The 21,252-nt window shown below is 37.5% G+C and overlaps 1 long non-coding RNA gene across 1 annotated transcript; it reads right to left on the bottom strand.

The window, feature by feature from the left end:
• Nucleotides 1–235: 235 nt before the first annotated feature.
• Nucleotides 236–20,725, bottom strand: LOC140844113 (uncharacterized). The gene is made up of 2 exons (XR_012122365.1): nt 17,513–20,725; nt 236–413 (listed from the first exon to the last, which is right to left on the bottom strand). It is a non-coding gene; the product is annotated as an uncharacterized lncRNA (long non-coding RNA).
• Between the last annotated feature and the right edge of the window lie 527 nt (nt 20,726–21,252).

Below are 21,252 nucleotides of genomic sequence, written 5' to 3'. Positions count from 1 at the left end.
AGGTCTCACATAGAAATCTGACTGCCCAGCAGAGTGAATGCTTTCATACAGAGATAGAGGAGACCCAGGTGGTAGTCCTGGCTCTCACATTAACCAATTGTGTGACCTTGAGGAAATGACTTCATTACTTTGTATTTGATTTCCTATCTGTATAAAAACAACAAAAAAAGAAAAGAAAAGAAGAGAAAGAGCCATTGGCCCCAAGAGAGGGAAAAGAAAACTAACACAGGGAAAGTACTGATGATGCCTGAGTTTTACTTTCAGTCTTTACAACAAACGTACAAGACACTTTGTCGAGGAAGAAACAGACAGAGATATCAAGTCTTCTCCCAATCGTGGAGTAAACAAGTTGCTGAGCCAGGATTTGGACCCATTTCTCCAACTTCAAAGATCTTCCTCTGTGTTTCCTTCTGCTTTGAAAACAAATTTTGAATTTTAGAAACAATAAGAGTATTGCTTTTAAGGAATTACAATGTTTCTGAAAAGGCTAATGTCTCCTTGGACTACTATCCCTCCCCTCTACCCTGATCTCCTTGGACAAAATTTCTCATGTCACCATATATAACCACTCTTTATCATTTTAGTGTTTGTCCTTCCGCAGTTTTCTATGCATTTATACACAATGCATGTAACCATAGAAAGCATAAAATATTGTCTATATATGTGTGTGTATATTTTTTTAGAAAAAATGGTATCATTCTGCAAATATCTTTATTCAGCTTGCATTTTTAACAATAGGTCTTGGAGATCTAGCTCTGTTACAAAGCTGTCTCATTCCTTTTGGCTGCTACATAGTATTTCAGAGCATAGAGATACAAGTTTGTTTAGCTGTTGCCCTATTGGTGGACATTTAGTCTTCTGTTAGCCCATGGTTCTATTCCAACATGGTTATCTGTTTCCAGCTTCCACAGATGAATTTCATAGCCTCTTTTAGCTCAAAAATTTTGTGGTATGAAGGAAATAAAATGGCTATGAGTCCAAGGATATAAATCACTCCTAAACAACTTGTTTATCAGGCAGTAAAATAACACCAGATTGTGAAATATATATGTTACATTAAAATAAAAGAGCCGAAGAGACACCTCCCATTCACCCACCCCCAATCCCCTACACACATAAAATGATCCAAACAGGTCTGGGTAGGATAAATGTCTCCCTGGGAACTAGAGACAAACCATAGTCTACTTTGTGTTCACATACTCTGGGATTCAAGGCTTTGCATAGATATTCTTAATTATAGCAGTTTTTTTCTGAAACAGTTGAGGTTTAACATGATGCATGTGATGTACTGGATGCTCAACATATTATATTATTTAATCCTAGTGATAATCTTTTAGCATAGATATCATCTCCACTTGATCGATGAAACAACTAAGGCTTAGAGAGGCTAAGTAATTTTGCCCAAAGTCACAAAATAGTGACAAGATCAAGTTTCAAAACTAAGTTGTCTGACTCCAAGAGTCTGTCTTCTTTTGCTTTTAACCAATTGTGTAACCAATTGCTGTCATCAATTGCTTTTAACCAGAGTTAGTTCAAAAGGACCTGATCATAAAGAACAGGTTCCTATGTGATATAAAACTTGTCAACACTGTCCTGTGCTTACCTCTTCAGCTCATCTCCTACTCCCTTCCCTTCCCTGGACCTGAACTTATATTACTTATAATTGCCCTATAACACATTGCTATGAACTTCTGCACATGCTGTTTCTTTCTTTCTGGAACATTTTTCTAGGTGACTTTCAGCTAAAGCATTGCTTCCTGCAGGAAGTCTTTGCTCCAGCATCCCCACCTCACACTTGCCCAAGACTGAGTCAGGGACATTTCCTCAGAGAGCTTCATCTTTACCTTTCTCAGCATGCTTGACATAATAAATTATAAATATTTGTTACCTGACTGTCCTTATACTACACAGCAAACTCCTTGAGAACAGGAACCACAGTTTACTCATTACTGAATCTCTAGCCGTAGCAAAATGTCTAATATGCAGTAGGCATTTGATAAATGTTTGAAGACCAAATCTTAGAGTGATAATAAAATGAACTTGAAAGTGGACTCTATGCCCCCTATCTGCTGATTGCCCCAAGATGGTCACCTTAGGTGCCCCTCTCCACCCACCAGCCTGTTGACCTTGCTAAGTCCTCACTTCCTAAACTTGCAAGAATTTTTTTCTGCATATGATTGCATGGGGAGATTGTGGCAGATGGGATGATGAAGCCTGGGATTATGAAAGTCTGGGAATCTTAGAGAGGAATCTCTAAAGATGAAACAGCCCTCCTTATATGGAGTCCAGATTTATTTTATCTACAAAGGATGGGGCATTCCTCTACTCCATGTGAAGCAGATAGAACAATATGCTAAGAAAGAAAAGAGAGCTGAATTTTATTGAGAAAAAAAATAAATGGGTTGTAGAAGAAAACTAATGAAGATCTCCTGGGAAATGTCAAGGAAAATGTAGCATCCAATAGTTTTAAAAAACAAAAATCAAAAGATCCAAACCAGAAAGTGTGAAACAGAAACAGATTTTGCCGATGATAAATTGCTCTCCTGTATAGATTTTCTTCTTCTCAGTTACAAATCATTTGATGAAAAGAATTTGTTTATTCCAAGTTTGCCAACATAGTTTTTTGTTTTGACAGTTCAAGGAATGTATCAACTTTCCTCTAATGGCCTTTGAAGCTTCACCGTGTAGAAATTTGATATTCTAAGGCAATGTTTAAAAAGTATTCATTGAACTGGAACATAAAACTTGTGTTAACTAAATATCTGGAATAAAAAAAAACCTGCGTCAGAAAGAAATTAACATACACTCCAGAAAGGGCTGACACCTCCACCTGATTATCCTATTATTGTTAAAAATAATAGACAGTGATAATTACAGTTACTTTTTGCTGAGTGCTGACTATATGCTAGGCAATGTACTAGATTCTGGCAGTGTGGTAGGGAGCAAAACAGATCTGTCTTATGTCTGGATAGGTGGATATATACATGCAATTATGCAGATGTGTATATAATTATAAAAGTAAGAAGAGTGAGTTTTAAAGAAAGAACAACAGTGGAAACCTACTCTATGTTGATATCAGTGGAGACCTTTCTGAGGAAGTGATATTTGAGCTGGAATGTGAAGCATGAGAAAGAGGCAGCCAGATTAATAGTGCTGGGAGAAGGATGTTATATAGGCAAAGGCCACAGAACGTGCAAGAATCTTCACAGTGGAAAAAGCTTGGGCCTTTCCAATGACCTGAAGGAAGGCTGTCTATCATTGGTTTTCCTGCTGGCACTCAGATCAGCTCCTGCCTTTGCTCCTGGCCCTGGTCTGCTGACGTTACTGGGACCTGATTCCTGCAGGCTGTGTCAAGCTGTCTTGTCAGATGGCTCTGCTGAACAGAGCCAACGGAAGGAACTGGTGAGGGATTGGAAGGTGGGCAAATGAGCAAAGCTAGGATATGTCTACCTTTTTTTTTGCCTGGCTCAGGAGAGCCTCTCCAGCAATGGTGAGATGTTCTCTGTGGCTTTAGCGTCTTTGGCTTTGGGGAAGACATGGTGATAACCCCTGTCATTTATTTTCAAACTAGGATAATTGGCTGGCAACACAACCCTTAGTTTAATGGCACCTCCTTGTACACAGGGGTGTAACTGTGGTTACAATTAACCTAGTTGCTTCTAGAAGATAATAAATTTAAAATAAACAGAAAGGATAATAAATTATAGCACTCACACATTCATGTCCCATTCGTCTATCCTTCTATTTTCCCACTAAAAGAGAACAAAAAATACTGTGACCCATTTCTGGAACAGCTTGCAAAGCTATCAAAATTTTGGTCAGGGCAGCCAAGGTTTTTAACAGTGACTCACCTGATCAGAAATCCACATGGAAGCAGCTGCCTGAATTTTTTTTTTGACTAATGATAGTGAGTAGAGGAGTCTGCCCTTGGCATAGAAAAATAACATGTGACCTAGAGTGGGTTGAGTGTCTATTACTATCTGTTTACAGTAATAATTATTAGTTGGATACTAATTTTGTTCATGCATCTGTGTAAGAGAATTTACATACAATATTTTTTAAGGTATGATTGATATATACTCTTACAAAGGTTTCACATGAAAAAACAAGGTGGTTACTACATTTACCCATATTATCAAGTCCCCACCCATACCATGCAGTCACTGTCCATCAGTGCAGCAAGATGCCACAGATCCACTATGTGCCTTTGTGCTACACTGTTCACCCTGTGATCCCCCACACCTTGTGTACTAAACATACTACCCCTCAATCCCCTTCTCCCTCCCTCCCCACCCCTCCCCATTGGTGACCACTAGTTCATTCTTGGAGTCTCTGAGTCTGCTGCTATTTTGTTCCTTCAGTTTTGCTTCATTGTTATACTCCACAAATGAGGGAAATCATTTGGTACTTGTCTTTCTCCGCCTGGCTTATTTCACTGAGCATAATGTCCTCCAGCTCCATCCACTTTACATACAATATTAAATGTTCATGACAGATCAAAATTACCCCCAAGGTTGTAAGTATTATTGTCTCCATTCTGTAGAAGAGATTTTGGAATACAGGCTTCCCCTGTGCCCAAAGTCCACTTGAAACCACTTCACTTTTAAGAAAGATCTGCGTTAATATCTGTTTTGGCTAATGTGAGAAATTGGAAGAGTATTTTTACTTTAACGCAATGGTAATTGCTTTTTTGCTTTACACCACTTTGGCTTATGAGAGGTGTCATAGCAACACTCTACTTCTGGGTAGCGGGGGAAGCTCGTGTTATGAAACTAACTTAAGGTCAAAGATGATAATTTGATACAAACGCACATCTGCTTGACTTTAAAATCCACAATACTTTACTACACCACAGCATCTCCTTTTTATCCATAATCTTATAATAGTTGTTTTATGATGAAATTAAGCATTACAAAACTATGGTTTGAATTATATTCATCTTTCAATATCATCAGCAACTGAGCCAAGACTACTCCCATGTGACTGGTGGCAATGAGGTAGAAGAAAAAGGGTGTTAGATCCTATTGGTCTATGCATTTATTGGAGAAGCAAATAGATCTTCAAAACACTGATGATGTTTTAAGCAAAAATCTCAGATGTGTTGCCCTAGCCCCGAGCCAGTACTGGATGCCCAGGATCCATCCGCGTCAGCCGTCACTTTGAGTGTGATGTACACACAGGGAAATTTAGACTTGCCACCCTAGGATTACAGTTCTGGGCTGCCCGCTGTCCAGCATCAGAAGGTGACCATTTATTTTGGGGGTAATAGTTGAGTGTTATTTTCTTTATCACAGGCAGAAACAGAAGCCCATCTTTTGTCTTTTGAATTTTTTTTTGTATCACTAATCTACAATTACATGAGAAACATTATGTTTACTGAACTCCCCCCTTCACCAAGCCCCACCACAAATCCCATTACAATCACTGTCCATCAGCATAGTAAGATACTATAGAGTCACTACTTGTCTTCTGTGTTGCCCAGCCCTCCCCATGCGCCCCACCAAATTATACATGCTTATTGTAAGGCCCCCTTTCATCTTCCCCGCCCTTATCCCTCCCTTCCCACCCATCCCCCCCAAGTCCCTTACTCTTGGGTAATTGTTAGTCCATTCTGGGGTTCTGTGAATCTGCTGCAGTTTTGTTCCTTCAGTTTTTTCTTTGTTCTTATACTCCACATTTGAGTGAAATCATTTGATACTTGTCTTTCTCCACCTGGCTTATTTCACTGAGCATAATACCCTCTAGCTCCATCCATGTTGTTGCAAATGGTAGGATTTGTTTTCTTCTTATGGCTGACTAATATTTCATTGTGTATATGTACCACATCTTCTTTATCCATTCATCTACTGATGGACACTTGGGTTGCTTCCATTTCTTGGCTATTGTGAATAGTGCTGCGATAAACATAGGGGTGCATCTGTCTTTTTCAAACTGGGCTGCTGAATTCTTAGGGTAAATTCCTAGAAGTGGAATTCCTGGGTTAAATGGTATGTCTATTTTGAGCTTTTTGAGGAACCTCTATACTGCTTTCCACAATGGTTGAAATAATTTACATTCCCACCAGCAGTGTAGGAGGGTTCCCCTTTCTCCACAACCTTGCCAACATTTGCTGTTGTTTGTCTTTTGGATGGTGGCGATCCTTACTGGTGTGAGGTGATACCTCATTGTGGTTTTAATTTGCATTTCTCTGATGATTAGCGATGTGGAGCATCTTTTCATGTGTCTGTTGGCCATCTGAATTTCTTCTTTGGAGAACTGTCTGTTCAGCTCCTCTGACCATTTTTTAATTGGGTTATTTGCTTTTTGTTTGTTAAGGTGTGTGAGGTCTTTATATATTTTGGGTGTCAACATTGGGTTATTTGCTTTTTGTTTGTTGAGGTGCGTGAGGTCTTTATATATTTTGGGTGTCAACCCTTTATTGGATGGATATGTCATTTATGAATATATTCTCCCATACTGTAGGATGCCTTTTTGTTCCATTGATGGTGTCCTTTGCTGTACAGAAGCTTTTCAGCTTGATATAGTCACACTTGTTCATTTTTTATTTTGTTTCCCTTGCCCGGGGAGATATGTTCAAGAAGTTGCTCATGGTTATGTCCAAGAGATTTTTGCTATGATTTTCTCTAAAAATTTCATGGTTTCATGACTTACATTCATGTCTTTGACCATTTTGAATTTGCTTTTGTGTATGGGATTAAACAATGATCCAGTTTCACTGTTACATGCAGCTGTGCAGTTTTGCCAACACCAGCTGTTCAAGAGGCTGTCATTTCCCCATTCCATATCCATGGCTCCTTTATTGTATATTAATTAACCATATGTGTTAGGGTTAATATCTGAACTCTTTATTCTGTTCCACTGGTCTGTGAGTCTATTCTTGTGCCAGTACTAAATTGTCTTGATTACTGTGGCTTTGTAGTAGAGCTTGAAGTTCGGAATCGAGATCCCCCCTGCTTTATTCTTCCTTCTCAATATTGCTTTGGTTATTCGGGGTCTTTTGTCGTTCCCTATGAATTTTAGAACTATTTGTTCCAGTTCATTGAAGAATGCTGTTGGTATTTTGATAAGGATAGCACTGAATCTATAGATTTCTTTAAGCAGGATGGCCATTTTGACAATATTAATTCTTCCTAACCAAGAGCATGGGAAGAATTTCCATTTGTTAGTGTCCTCTTTAATTTCTCTTAAGAGTGTCTTATAGTTTTTAGGGTATAGGTCTTTCACTTCCTTTGTTTGGTTTATTCCTAGGCATTTTATTCTTTTTGATGCAATTGTGAATGGAATTGTTTTCCTGATTTCTTTTTCTATAGCTCACCATTAGTGTATAGGAAAGCCACAGATTTCTGTGTATTAATTTTGTATCCTGCAACTTTGCTGAATTCTGATATTAGTTCTAGTAATTTTGGTGTGGAGTCTTTATAGGGTGTTTTATGTACAATATCATATCATCTGCAAATAGTGACAGTCTGACTTCTTCTTTACCAATGTGACAGTTTGACTTCTTCTTTACCAATGCCTTGTATTTCTTTCTTTTGTCTGATTGCCATGCCTAGGACTTCCAGTACTATGTTAAATAACAGTGGGGAGAGTGAGCATCCCTGTCTTGTTCCTGATCTTAGGTGAAAAGCTTTCAGCTTTTCGCTGTTTAGTATGATGTTAGTTGTGGGTTTGTCATATATGACCTTTATTATGTTGAGGTACTTGCCCTCTATACCCATTTTGTTGAGTGTTTATCATGAATGGATGTTGAATTTTGTCAAATGCTTTTTCAACATCTATGGAGATGATCATGTGGTTTTTGTCCTTTTGTTGATGTCGTGGATTATGTTGATGGATTTTCGAATGTTGTACCATCCTTGCCTCCCCTCAGATGAAGCCCATTTGATCATGGTGTATGATCCTCTTGATGTATTTTTGAATTTGGTTTGCTAATATTTTGTTGAGTATTTGTACATCTATGTTCATCAGGGATATTGGTCTATAATTTTCTTTTTGGTGGGGTCTTTGCCTGCTTTTGGTATTAAGAGTGATACTGGCTTCATAAAATGAGTTTGGAAGTATGCCCTCCTCTTCTATTTTTGGAAAACTTTAAGGAGAATGGGCATCATGTCTTCTCTATATGTCTGATGATAAAATTCAGATGTGAATCCATCTTGCCTGGGCATTTTGTTCTTTGGTAGTGGATTTTTTTTTGGTATCATTAATCTACAATTACAGAAAGAACATTACGTTTACTAGGTTCCCCCCTTCACCAAGTCCCGCCGACATACCCCTTCACAGTCACTGTCCATCTGTGTAGTAAGATGCTGTAAAATCACTACTTGTCTTCTCTGTGCTGCGCAGCCCTCCCTGTGTCCCCCACACACTATACATGATAATCATAATGCCCTCTTTCTTTTTCCCCACCCTTATCCCTCCCTTCCCACCCATCCTCCCCAGTCCCTTTCCCTTTGGTAACTATTAGTCCATTCTTGGGTTCTGTGATTCTGCTGCTGTTTTGTTCCTTCAGTTTTCCTTTGTTCTTATACTCCACATATGAGTGAAATCATTGGTACTTGTCCTTCTCCACTTGGCTTATTTCACTGAGCATAATACCCTCTAGCTCCATCCATGTTGTTGCGAATGGTAGGATCTGTTTTTTTCTTATGGCTGTGTATCTTCAGTAGTTTTTTGATTACCGATTCAATTTTGTTGTTGGTATTTGGTCTGTTTAAATTTTCTGTTTCTTCCTTGATCAGTCTTGGAAGGTCGTATTTTTCTAGAAAGTTGTCCATTTCATCTACGTTATCCAGTTTGTTAGAATATAGATTTTCATAGTATTCTCTAATAATTCTTTGTATTTCTGTGGTGTCCGTAGTAATTTTTCCATTCTCATTTCTGATTCTGTTTATGTGTATAGATTCTCTTTTCCTCTTAATAAGTCTGGCTAGGCATTTATCCATTTTGTTTATTTTCTGAAAGAAACAACTCTTGGTTTCATTGATTTGTTCTATTGTTTTATTCTCAATTTTATTTGTTTCTTCTCTGATCTTTATTGTGTCCCTCCTTCTGCTGACTCTGGGTGTCAGTTGTTCTTCTTTTTCCAGTTTCCATAATTGTGACTTTAGACTATTCATTTGGGATTGTTCTTCCTTCTTTAAATAGGCCTGGTTTGCTATATATATTTTCCTCTTAGAACTGCCTTTGCTGTGTCCCACAGAAATTGGGGCTTGTGCTGTTGTTTTCATGTGTCTCCATATATTGCTCGATCTCTGTTTTAATTTGGTCGTTGATCCATTAATTATTTAGGAGCATGTTGTTAAGCTCCACATGTTTGTGAGGCTTTTTGTTTTCTTTGTACAATTTATTTCTAGTTTCATACCTTTATGATCTGAGATGTTGGTTGGTAGAGTTTCAATCTTTTTGAATTTACTGAGGCTCTTTTTGTGGCCTAGTAAGTGGTCTATTCTGTAAAATGTTCCATGTGCACTTGAGAAGAATGTGTTTCCTGCTACTTTTGGGTGTCGAGTTCTGTCGATGTACCATTTGGTCTCGCCTTTTCTTAATGCTTCCAGGACACTGATGCATATGAGATTGAGTGTCTCACAGTAATCCAACTCTGTTGGGCAGTAATCAAGTTCTTTCTCCCTTTTCTCCTTTCTGTTTATCCTTTAGTTTAATGCTAACAGATGACATCTATTTTTTATTCAGTTGTCCAACTTTGTTTTCTCCACTTTGTCCCTTTTGGTTTGCTCTCTCTAGTATTATGCAGAACAACAAACCAACTCAGGAAGTACAACTTTATCAGAAAAAGATTAGCAACAATTTTATTAAAAAGAAATGACAACCATCTATTTGTATGTTTACATCTAAAGGAAATACATCTAGATGTTAGCAGTTTCCTCTGGATTGTTAATTAATTTTTTTTCCTTTGTAGTGTTATTTCCAAATTTCCACCATGACCATGTGCTTATTTTGTAATTAAAACATCGTTTTATTTAATATTTCATTATAATTCATTGGTTTTGAATCATAGCTGTGCCATTACAACATGGATATCGTCGTGGTTATATCACCACTGAATGACCTGGGTTAAAACACCTCACTGAGCATCAGTTTCTCCATTTGTTAAATGCATCCTTCACAGAACTGGGAGAATTACATGAAATAAACTAAGTAGAGTGTGTGGCATACAGAGACTTAAAAGTATCATTCCCGGGGAAAAAGATGGCAGCATGAGAAGTGAGGCAGAAACCTCCTTCCAAAACCCCATGTAACACAAATATACAGCAAATACAACTGATCCTGAAAGAGCGACCTGAAGACTGCAGAACAGAGACTACATTTGGGAAAGAGAATAACTCACAGAAAAGGCTCAAGTAGCAAAGCTGCTATCCGGTGGGACCCAAGCCCTTCCCAACCCCAGCTCACTGGCAGGAGGAAGAGAAATGGAGCACGGAGGTAGTAGAAGCCCAGGACTGCTGAACACCCAGCCCTGGAGATCTTCTCTGGGAGCACAAACCCACATTACATGGTGCTTTGGAGATTAGTGGGGTTGGAAATCAAAGACAGGCAGAATACTTGGAGAGACTGAAATTCCAGCTGCTTGTAGAGAACAAGTATGCACAACTGACAGCTCTCGGACAAAAGAAAGGTGGGCACTTTGAAAGACTTCACAACAGTGACAGGGGTGCAAAAGATGCAAAGATTTACACAGGGCTTGCTGCTCAGGAGAAAGGGCAGGTGGACAAAGTCATCCCAGCACTCTGCCCAACTGGCTGGAAACTTTCAGGAGCTTCAAATGCTTCATTCCTCTGGCTGGCAACAAAACCTGGAGGCCCCCCCCACTGTGATACAAAGCATGCTGCTCCTTCCTCCCAGCAGGCATTAATCCACACACGTGCTGCCCCCACCATTATGCCAGGCCAGCCAGAGGGTGGCCCTGCCTATGGCAGCTACAGGGGCATAGTGCAGAGGCTTCTCCCTCTGGCAGAGGATCTGCCAGTGGATGCAGGCACTGCAGCTGGTAAGTAGGAAACAGATCATTCCTCACAGCAGGCACTGGTTCCATTTGCCTGTAACCCCCACCTTTGTTTGCTCCAGGTGCTCAGCGGCTCGAGAGAGTAGAGCTTCTGGGCACCAGAGAATGCCACCTACACAAAGTTATTATTCATAGGAATCACCTGAGAAAAGAAACAGCAAACAAATTTTGTACAAACAAAAATTCAGATGCCAGAAAGAGGGCTAAGTGAAACTGAAATCACCAATCTTCTTGATAAAGATTTCAGAATAAAAATCATAAACATGATCATGGAGCTACAGAAAAATATTCAAGATCTCAGGGAGGACTTCAAGAAAGACACAGAAAATTTGAAAAATACAGTGTCTGAAATGAAACAAACAGTGGAGGGGTTTACAAATAGATTAGATGAGGCAGAGGAAGGGGTAAATGAAACAGAAATTAGGTAACAAGAAAAAGAAGGAGCTGAGGCACAAGAGAAAAAAGAATCTCTAAGAATGAAAGAATATTGAGAGAACTGTGTGACCAATCCAAACAGAACAATATTCGCATTATAGGGGTACCAGAAGAAGAGAGAAAGGGATAGAAAGTGTCTTTGAGGAGGTACTTGCTGAAAACTTCCCCAATCTGGGGAAGGAGATAGTCTCTCAGGCCATGGAGATCCACAGATCTTCCAACGCAAAGGACCCAAGGAAGACAACACCAAGACAGTAATTAAAATGGCAAAGATCAAGGACAGACTACTAAAAGCAGGCAGAGAGAGAAATAAGATCACATACAAAGGAAAGCCCACCAGGCTCACATCATTAAATTTATGCTATGAGTCCTTAACTATACATTTTGTATTTTTCTTAGCTATATTAGATTATTTCAATTTACTTTCTTTTTTAAATTCTCCACTTGTAATTTAATTCCATGAACATATTATTCATAGTTTTGCCTTATAATTGAACATAATGAGTATGTGCCATATAATTTCAATATCTGTAGTTCTTTGAGGTCTAGGCCTAATATTCACTGTCCCTTGGCTTTTCATCAATTTTGTGCACTTGTAAGTCTCACTGTTTTTGATTAAGGGATGAACATTGCATGTCAGAATTCCACAGATAATTTGAAGTTGTGTATGATACTATTTTCCTACAGAAACAATTTATTTTGCTTCTCATAGGCAGCTTATGTTGCCCTGCCAATGACCCAGAAGTAACCACAAACCTGAATTGCTTTATTTAAAATTATTTTACTCTGTATATTTATACCTCTAAGCAATATATTGTGTGGTTTTGCTTATTTTAAACTTTAAATAATATACGCTTTCTGTAGTCTTCTGAGGCTCGCCTTTTTCCCTCAATATAATGGTTCTAAGATTTATCCATGTTATTGTAATTCTTTCATTATTTCTACAATTTATGTCCACACACTCTATATGTGTTTTCTTTTCAGTGGACACTTGTGGGTTATCCCAGCTTTTTAAAACAGTTACAGACAAGCTGCTATGAATATTCTTGTACATTTCTCATATTGTCGATAGTCAAAACATTCTCTAAAATACATAACTAGGAGTGGGATGTTTGTGTGGAAGTATATGAACATGTTCTACTTTTTAAGATGATATCTTGATGGTGTACTATTTTGCCCTCACAAACAATTGCTTATGAGTTCTCTTTGGTTTATAGATTCACTAATACTTGACATCATCAAATTTCTAAATTTTGCCAATATATTACATGCAAATTGGTAATCACTATGGTATAAAATTAATTTACATTTCCTTAGCTACTAAAGAGGTTCAGCAGCTATTTAGGTACTGCTTTTGCCATTCATATTTCCTACTCTGTGAAATACCTGTTATTAACATAACTTTTTGCCCATTTTACTTAAAAAGATAGATTCCTAAGAGTTACATATAATTGGAATACAAATTCCTTATTAGTTTTGTGTGTTGTAATATCCTTTTCCAGATTGTGGCTTTTTTTTTTCAGTTTGTTTTGGTGTGTTTTAATGAAGGGAAGTTGTTAATATTAGAATTAATTACTCCTTCCAAAATAAATAACTGGACAAAATTGAATTTTGTTGTTGCAGTAGTAATCACAAACACTTTCTTATTAAAATGTATTTTAAAAATATTTTAAATGGAGGTTATTTTTAAAGTTCATATTTACCATTAAAATAATAAAAATAATTTCATATTTTTAATTTTAAAAGATGTTATAGATTACTGTGATCTTATTTTCAAATTTTGGGAATTCTGACATTGCCAAAAAATATGTGCACAATTTCTGTACAAATCTTTACTAACTAGAAAGAATTACACCCAGAATTTTGACATTAAACCAGGATGTCATTGAGACAGAATAGTATCAGTGTATGAAATGAGATCTTATTTTAAAAATACTCTTTATATTATATTGTTTTAAAGTGCAAGAATTACAGCCTAATACTTCTTGTGGCTTAAAACTTCCTGCTTTTCACATATTTTTTCTATTGAGCTTATTATTCCAGTCATTTAGCAATTTCCTTGCAATATGAAATTTTATCCAGTTACAAATAAGAAACAACAAAAGACAATCTGTGTGTGTTACTCAGCAATATAGTGAAATTTTTAAAATTGTATGACACTGCTAACAAAACGGAAATTTTTACTGTGAAACTTTAATCACTGTTAATTTAAATTCATAGTTTTGTTGTGAAAGACTAATAAAGATATTTAAATAAATCACATTTGATTTTTTATTTTTCTATTCATGTGAAATTGTTTTAGAAGGATTTTTTTTATTCATTTGTAAATTAAAACTTACTTGACACCTTTGGATTAGAGCAACCCCAACCTCAGGAGTCTGAGAACCTTCCCTTCCACCGAGAAGTCACTAGTATATATTTGTATCTCAAGGGTCTTCTCTGGGGAGATTCAGCCTAAAATTAGGTGAGCCCTTCACACATTTCATCAGTCATTCCCTCAAAAAGCATTTATTGAGAGCCTAGTGGAGGTTTCTTTTACGCACTGATGATTCAGTGGTGGACAAGACAGCCAAGATCCCTGCTCTCACTCACTAGGACTTAAATTCCAGAGGAAAGAGTGAGTTAGAAATAAATACAAAAAAAGGTAATACATTAGTAAGAAAATAGCAGGTAGTTCTACACTAAGAATAAAAACATGGTGACTGATTTGATGGAAAATAACTGGGTGGTCACAGAAGGACACATTCAATGATTAGCCCTGCTCACAGAGGGAACGGTCAGTGCACAGTCCCTGAGTGACAGGCGTTTGAGAACCAGAATAACATTAATATTGAAGAGGAGATCTGTATGAGGTGAAGCCAGAGAAGTAGGCAGGGCCAGTTTATGCAGGCCTTTCCAGGATTAAAAGTCTGGGAAATATTCTAATTGTAATGGGAAGACAATGGAGGGTATTAAATGACAGATGGGCATGATGTGATTTGAATTTTTCAAAGACCATACTGACTGCAGTGTAGTGAATGTAGTTTAAGAGTAAAGTTGTTATGGGGCTAATAATCTGAAACATATTTTAGGGTCTCAGATGCATTGAACATAGGAAAACTCATAATCAAAATTCATAATAGGAATAGCACTAAACAACACTTAAAATAGTTGCTGAGGGCGAATTTTTTATAGGAGTTCAGCCAATACAAGTGGAAGGACAGAAAGTTTCGAATTAATTTTGTAACCTGTACAGAAATAATGAATCTAGGCAATGGTCACCACTGGTTCCTAGAATGTTTAATTTAAAGTTATTTGGGAATTACATAGTGAATGGAACAATCTGACATCATCTGAACCCACAGATTAATTTTATTATCACTTAGAGGGGGACAACCAGACATTAGATAACTTCTGATATGATACAAGAAAGTATATAACACATCACCCAATAAAGTGAAGTAACTTAAGCCAAAATAAAAGTGGACCTGAATATAATCAAGTCTCCAGATCTAATTAACAACGTAAGGAAAAATAAAGGGAAAGAAATATGTGAAAGATCTATGCAGATACAATCAGCCAATCCAGAATGTGGGTAATACTAGGGAACAAATAAACTTTTTTTTTCTTATCAAATGTATGACATAAAATAAAGGAGAATATTATAGATTAAATTAAAACCCAAGAAAAGTCTACAATGTGTAGTCCTTGTTTGGAGTCTTACTCAAACAGAACAACTATAAGAAGACATTTTGACACAATCTAGGAAACTTAAAAGTGGATTGAGTATGGGATGATGTAACAATTATTGTTTCTTTTGTTATTTTGTTTCTTTTGTTCTTGTGCAGTGCTGTTAATAGCTATGTTAAAAACCTAAGTCACTGATACCACTACTGACACATACTGCAATATTTAGTAAAATTAAATGATATCTGTGCTTTCTTTTAAATACTTCATTGATTGGAGGATAAATGAAAGACTGGCAGAATGTTAATTGTTGAAATTTGATGAAGTTTTAATGGGGATTCGTTATAATATTCTCTTTTGTTTCATATATATTTAAAATGTTCTCTAGCAATAAGTTAAAACACAAATATCAAAAAATAATACTAATCGTGGAATAAGGGGAAAAGGCTAATGTAATAGTTCAGACAAGGGATAAGAGTAGATTGGTCTTGGGTAGAAGTAGTTGAGATAGAAGAGTGGATGGATTCTGAACACATGGTTGGACATAAAGTATGTAGGGTTACCTATTGGATTAATTTAAGGTGGGGAAAAAATTTTTTAATGGTAGCTGAATTTTGGTTTAAGTAAACTAGGAGAATGGTGATACTGCTCTGAACTGTGGAAAGCACAGAGAGGAACAGGTTGGAGTCCAAGTCAGTAGTTCTGTTTTGATCATCCTAGGTTTAAGAGACCTATTAGACATCCTAATGAAAAATATAAGTAGACAGTTGACTATTCCAATCTAATTCCAGGATGACACCAGGGCTAGAGGTACAAATTTGAAGTCAGGGAATACTGGCTTTTAATATCATGAAAATGGTTAAGTCTCTGTAGAGAAAGTCTGTAGATACAAAAGAAAGGGATTAATTCCAGGATTGAACTTGGGAAGTACCAACATTCAGAAATCAAGCAGAAGTACTGAGTTAGCAAAGGAGTCTGAGAAGGGACGTCCAGGAGAGAGTGCATCACAGAAACCAGAAGAAATAATTTCAGGTAGGAGAGAATGCCCAGTGGTATCAACTCCTACTTAGAAGTCAAATAACATAAGGATAGAAAAATGACCACTGGATTTGGTAATGTGGTTGTTAATTTTGGATATGAGGAACTAGAAGAAAAACAGATTTGGAATAGAAGCAGGAGACTGAAAGATTCCTGTGTAATGATTACCAAGTTCAAGCTACTTAACATGTCCATTATTTTATAGTTACATTTATGGTGTATGTGTGGTAAGGACACTTAAGATCTTTTGTCTTAGCCAATTTCAAGCATACAATACATTATTACTAACTACAGTTACCATGCTGTACATTAGATTTCTTGAATTTATCATGTTTAGCTGAAAGTTTGTATTCTATAATCACCATAACCCAAAACATGACACTATACACTTTAAATATATACAATTTTTAATTTGTTAGGTATACCTCAATAAAGCTAGGGAAAAAAAACCTATTTATAAGACAGCAAGTGTAATCGTAGTAAAAAAAGGATCCAGCTGAGAGTGATAGTTACATAGATAAAGCAATATAAAAATTAAATTGAGGAAGAAAAGTAGGTGAATGTGTGTGTAATCACCCATAGCAAGAAATAAATGTGTAAAGAATAAAGCTTCAAATCAAGAAAAAAATTCATATGGTATATACTTAATCTCACTGACTTTATTGCAATACTTTTAGAATGGAAAAAGACCAACTTTCTGGGGCTTATCCTCAAGAGATCCTATCTGTGAAATGATCTCTAAAATAGTATAGGAAGATTCACCCTTGTAGCAGAGAGTTTTTTAGTATATAATGTCAAATGAGTCATAGAAACTTCATTAGATACTAATATCTTATTAGCAGCATACATTTGAGATACTAGCCTCTCTCTTTAACCCAGTTATGAAAAATAATAAAAGGATAATTCACATCTTTAAATAATTCTCTTTCATGTTCCCTTGTAGCTAAATATTTTAACTTATGCTAGATTTCTCCAAGTGTTGCTAAGAAAGCTCAAAGTGATATGAGGTATTGAAAATACATATAATTGGGGAATTCAAGTCGGCAGCGTGAGAGGTGCGACAGAGAAGTCCTCCCAAAACCACAAATAGTACAAAAATATAGTTAATTAATGCAACTAACACTAAAACAGCAAAAAGAAAGAAGGCTGAACCAGACTGCATACAAACCTCATGAACAGAGCGGACCTCACGAAACAGGGTAACATACAAAAGCCTTGATCAGGCGGGACCCGAGCCCTTCCCCCACCCCAGCTCACCGGCATGAGGAAGAGAAATGGAGCGGGAGAGGGGGTGGAGGCCTGGGACTGCGGAACACCCGGCCCTGGAGACCTGCTTTGCAAGCAGAAACCTACCTTGTGTGGTGCTCTGGAGGATGGGGAGCTCAGCAGACACGCAGAGTGCTTGAGAGACAGACATTCCGGCCGTTCGTGGAGCATGGGATCCACATCCTGCCACCCTGTGACAGAGGAAAGGCAGGCGGTCTGAGAGGCTTCCGAGCAGGGAGAGGGCTGCTGAAGGGGCGGGGTTTACATGGAGCTTGCTGCGTGGGGGAGGGGAGAGCTGGACAAGGTTGTCTGAATGCGCTCTGTCCAGCAGATTGGGAACTTTGAGGAGCTTCAGGGCTCCATCCCCCTGGCTGGCTGCTCAGCCCCGAGGCCCCCCCACTGTGACACGCAGCCTGCTGGGCCTTCCTCCTGGCCTACCGGCACCGGTTCAAAAACCGGCTGTCACTGCGCTGCCATCAGGCCAGCCAGAGGGAGACCCCACCTACAACAGCTAGAGACGCAGAGCACAGAGGCTTACACCTGTGTGCTTGGCCACTGGCTCTGATACTGGAGACAGGGACCACAGAGGGGAATCAGGAAACAGATCTTTCCTCCCATGAGGCACCAGCTCTGCTCCCCTATGTCCTCCAATCTCACTCTAGGCGCTGAGCAGCTCCAGAGACTGGAGCTTCTGGGCACTAGTGGGCACAACACAGAAATATGAAACATCAAAAACACATGGTTCAGACCAAAATCTCACAAACCCCAGAAAAAGGACCAAATGAACCTGAACTCACCAATCTGCCTGAAAGAGAGTTCAAAATAAAAATCATAACCATGCTGCTCATGAAGGTACAGAAAAATATTCAAGAACTCAGGAATGAATTTAAGTCAGAGATTCAAGCATTAAGAAATTCCATACCTGAAATGAAACATACAACGGAGGGATTTAAAAGCAGCTTGGATATGCTAGAGGAGAGGATAAATGAAATAGAAACTAGAGAAGAGGAATACAAAGAAGCTGAGTCATGGGACAAACCCTCTTCAAAGAGATCTTCTCTATCCATTACTCTACAGTTTCTTTGTAATGTTACTGAGTAAGGATTTCTATTTACTATACATCTGGCTTCTTGAATTTGTGGATTAGTGTGTTTGAGTAGTTTCCAAGCAAATACCTTCTTGAAAATTTCCTCTGAAAATATTCAGAACACACCACTGTGTGTTCCATCATCAGAAAAAGTAAATGAATCTAGAATACATGAAGAACTCTTAAAACTGCATAATAAGAAAAATAACCCAATAAGAAAATGACAAATAACTTGAATAGCCCCTTCACCAATGAAGGTGTATGAGTGGTCAGTATGTACATGAAAAGATCATCGTTAGTCACTAGGGAAATTAAAATTAAAACGTCAAACAAATACCACTACCCATTCATCAAAATGGCTAAAATTAAAAAGACTAACCATATAAAGTGTTAGTAACAATACAGAGCAACTAGAACTCTCATACACAGCTGGTGTGAATGTAAAATGTTGCTTTTTGGGAACATCAGAAAACACTTTGGAAAACAGCTCAGCAGTTTCTTTCAAATTAAAAATAAACCTACCAGATGATACAGGCATTTCACTTCTTGATATGTACCCAAAATAAATGGACGTGTACATCCATATAAACTTGTGTGAATATTTGAGCAGCTTTATTTATAACAGCCCAAAACAAATCAATCCAAATGCCTACCAATATGTAATGAATATACAAAATATGACATGCTCATACAACAGAATAACTCAGTAATAAAAAGATAAAACTACTTATACACATAACAATGTGGATAAATCTCAAAACTATTATGTAGAATGAAATAAGCCAAATGAAAAAAAGAATAAATACTATATGATTGCATTTCTATAAAATTCTAAAAAATGTAAATCAATCAGTAGAGACAGAAATCAGATTAGTGGTTGCCTGGACATGGAGGTGGAGGAAGGGATGAATTACAGAGTGGTGTGAGGATGCTCCTTGGGGTGATAGCAATGTCTAACATCTTGATTGCAGTGATGACTTTATGGGTAAGCATATGTGTCAAAATATATCAATTGTACACTTTAACATATTAAGTTTGTTATAGGTCAGTTATAGCTCAAAGATTTTTTAAAAAACAGTTATCAAAGATAAAGGGATTGGGAAGGAGGACAAATGATGGAATTATTTGGTCACACCAAATAATACTTCAGAAGGAGGATCATCTGCTTTCCAACAGTGGTTGACTGTGGGTAACTGAAACCACAGAAAACAAAGTCATGCATAAGGGGGTAACTGCCATATACCATAACCGTTCCACTCAGGCTGCTGAAAAATCTGAAAAATTGTACACTGACAGACCCCACTCAACATTTCTTTCATTTTTCCTTAGTCTTCTCCTTCCCCTGACCCTGTCAAAAATCATTTTAAATTTTCACACTTCCTCAAATCCTGCATCTAACATAATACCTGCTATCCTCAAAAGATTACAGGGTGACTTTCCTGAAAAAGTTCAAACACAATTCACCCTGTAACAAGACCTCGTCCATTGTCAATATCACCTTCCTGCCTCCAGGGTCAGAGGATGCATTTTATCTTCACCTGTCAGGGGACAAACCCTCTTCAAAGACATCTTGATACCACCCTCTCCCATCTGTTCTAGGATAGTTCCCTATTAGTTACCCACTCTTTCCTATATTTTCAACATTATTCTCTCTCTCCTTTCCCTCACTCTCTACATATATTGATGCTCCATAACAAAAAAATTGGATGAAGATGAGTTCAGGTTTAAACATGTTGATCTTACTGTGCCCCTACAACATCTAACTTGAAATGTGCAGCAGGCTGTAGTTTAATCATTTTTTTAAATCTATTCATTTTAGCTTCTATTTTAGCTACAACTTTTCCTGCCTTTGTTGGCACACTCTTATGATTTCATTCATGCTCTCATTCTTCAAAGTTGTCATTGTTCAGACTTACAATCTAATGGCTTAAATTTTTCTGAAAGGAGAGAGTACAGTCTTTACCTAATGGACTTTTTTGTTGTCTTCCTCCTTACAGACAACTCTTTGCTTCTTGGATGCCCTTTTCCTGTACTTTCGGTTATATTAGATTCTCTAGTTCTTATCCCAGTTTTATCCAGTTTTTATCTTACCAGTCTTCTTAATAGACATTATTTCTTTTGACTGTCCCATTAATGTCTGTGCTCCCATGTGTACAACTGATTCACAAACAGTACCTCCAGCCCTCCCTTGATTTTGATTCTTACTAAACAAATACCTGCTAGACTTCTATAGTTAGTTACCTATCTCAGAAGGTTCTTCCCTGGTGCTCCTTGCCTTTCAATAGATTAAATTGCTTCCATTTCCCCCAAACACTATTTTGTTTCTTGCTTCATGTCTTTCCTTATCTATACTAACTAGTATTCCCTTCACAAATGTTTTCTGTTTAATTGCTGCTATAGCCAGGCCTGTGCTATTTTACATGGATTATAGCTAACTTGCTATTATTAGGCTCATTTCACAGATGACGACACCGAAGTTCACAGAGATTAAGGAAATTGTCCAAGCTCTATAACTAGCAGAGCTAAATTTCAAATCCAAGTATGCCTGATGCCAAAGTCTTGATATATTTCTGTAAGCCTTTCACGGATATTGGAATGGAATTACTTACCTGTTTTGGAGGTACAAAGGTGATATACAACCAGCTAGGTCTATCAGCTCAACTTTATATTTTCTGTTACTCAAATCCTCTCTACCAACACTGTCGAACAGAAATATAGTGTGAGTCACGTAAATAATTTA

The sequence above is a fragment of the Manis javanica genome, chromosome 10 (genome assembly GCF_040802235.1).
Source record: "Manis javanica isolate MJ-LG chromosome 10, MJ_LKY, whole genome shotgun sequence".
In the NCBI taxonomy this organism is placed as follows: Eukaryota; Metazoa; Chordata; class Mammalia; order Pholidota; family Manidae; genus Manis; species Manis javanica.
Note: the sequence above shows the minus strand (reverse complement) of the source record. Positions and strands in the feature narration are given on the sequence as shown.